Here is a 2,500-nt window from a genome sequence, read left to right as displayed (position 1 = left end):
AAAGAATTATTATTATTTTTTATTAATGTAATGAGATTTAGAGGCAGGACGTATACTCTGATATATGTTTGTCAAGTTTTGATAAAGTCTTAGGATAGGGAAACTAAGATTGTTCGCATGATTTATATCACAGCTCAGGCAAAAGTTCTCTTTTAGGCATAAAAGTTACTACAAAAGGTGAAATCACACTTATATGAAATGAAAATGGAATCTGTGATAAACTTTCATCCTAAGCTTAATTTTAAAGAGGTGTACTCTTTATAGTAACATGTTATTATCATTAGTATTTGGCACAGACAAATATCGACACTTATTTGACATACAGACACTTTGGTTCACATTGACATAGACACTCATTAACATACAGCCTTAGTGACACACAAACAAACCTTGACACACAGACATTGACTCACACACATACACAAACACATACACAAACACAGACACAAAAATACACAAACACATACACATACACATACACATACACATACACATACACATATGCATATGCAAACACAAACACAAACACAAACACAAACACAAACACATACACATACACATACACAAACACAAACACAAACACAAACACAAACACAAACACAAACACAAACACAAACACAAACACATACACATACACATGCACAAACACAAAAAAAAACAAAAAAACACAGCTACATACACCTACATACACACACCTACATACACACACCTACATACACACACCTACATACACACACTTACATACACACACCTACATACACACACCTACATACACACACACACCTACATACACACACACACACACCTACGTATACACATACAAACACACACACACACAACTACGTACATACACACACCTATGTATATACACACACCTACGTACATACACACACATACATACATACACACACCTACGTACATACACACACCTATGTACATACACACATCTACGTACAGACACACACACCTACATACACACACACACCTATAAACACACACACACCTAAGTACACACACACACACACACACCTAAGTACACACACACACACACACACACACACACACACACACACACACACACACACACACACACACACACACACACACACCTATGTATACCCACACACACCTATGTACACCCACACACACCTACACACACACACACACACACACACACACACACACACACACACACACACACACACACACACACACACACTTACATACACACACACACACTTACATACACACACACCTACATACACACACACACACACACCTACATACACACACACCTACATACACACACACCTACATACACACACACCTACATACACACACATCTACACACCTATATACACACACCTACACATCTACATACACACTCACACACCTACATATACACACACACCTACATACACACACACCTACATACACACACACCTACATACACACACACCTACATACACACACATCTACACACCTACATACACACACCTACACACTTTCATACACACACACCTACACACATACATACCTACACACACATACACATACACACACATACACACCTACATACACACATACACATATACACCTACACATACACATACCTACATACACACACACCTACACACACACCCACACCTACACACACACCCACACCCACCCACACCCACCCACACCCACACCCACTTACACACACTTACACACACACTTACACACACACTTACACACACACCCACACACACCCACACACACCCACACACACACACCCACACACACACACACACACACACACACACACACACACACACACACACACACACACACACACACACACACACACACACTATATGAAAATGTACTTCCTATATGTCTATTGTTATTCCATTGCATTTGTACATCATTAATACTGTTTTCATTCTTATTTTGATTCATGTGAAATTTAATGTTTTTCATGGTTGTATTAAATGCTCATTGCATTTACAGATTAATATTTTGTAAGATCTGCTTTTTTGTAGTCTGGCATATGTGATACAGAATTGTAAATGTAATAAAACAGAAGTATGTGAAAGTAATACTAATACTGGTATAAGCTACATTGAATTTGTTGTGTTATGGTGTAGCTTTGGGTTCAGTGCATGTTTGGGTTATTGTCTGCATTTTTCTTTTGTGCATTTCATGTATAATGAGTAAAGCATGTTTTAGAAATGCATCTCTCGTATTGTAAAAAAGGTTAAAAAAGTAAAGTCAATGATATTTGTATATTTCTGTTGTAATCTAATTATTACGACATGACCAGATTGAAGGATGCTTACGCACGCACACATGCACGCATGCACCCACACATGCATGCACACATGCAAGCAAGCAAGCACGCACGCACGCACGCACGCACGCACGCACGCACGCACGCACGCACGCACGCACGCACGCACGCACGCACGCACGCACGCACGCACGCACGCAAGCATCTATGTGATGTCCTGACATACTC

The 2,500-nt window shown here is 39.6% G+C and overlaps 1 protein-coding gene across 4 annotated transcripts in view; it reads left to right on the top strand.

Annotated features, from left to right (window-relative positions):
* Window positions 1–2,500, top strand: part of LOC125028821 (probable E3 ubiquitin-protein ligase DTX2) — a 25,137-nt gene that overhangs the window by 17,215 nt on the left and 5,422 nt on the right. The gene's annotated exons all lie outside the window — the stretch shown is intronic.

Source organism: Penaeus chinensis, chromosome 9 (genome assembly GCF_019202785.1).
Source record: "Penaeus chinensis breed Huanghai No. 1 chromosome 9, ASM1920278v2, whole genome shotgun sequence".
Taxonomy (NCBI): Eukaryota; Metazoa; Arthropoda; class Malacostraca; order Decapoda; family Penaeidae; genus Penaeus; species Penaeus chinensis.
The sequence above is the reverse complement of the archived record's forward strand: the minus strand, read 5'-3'. Positions and strand labels throughout refer to the sequence as shown.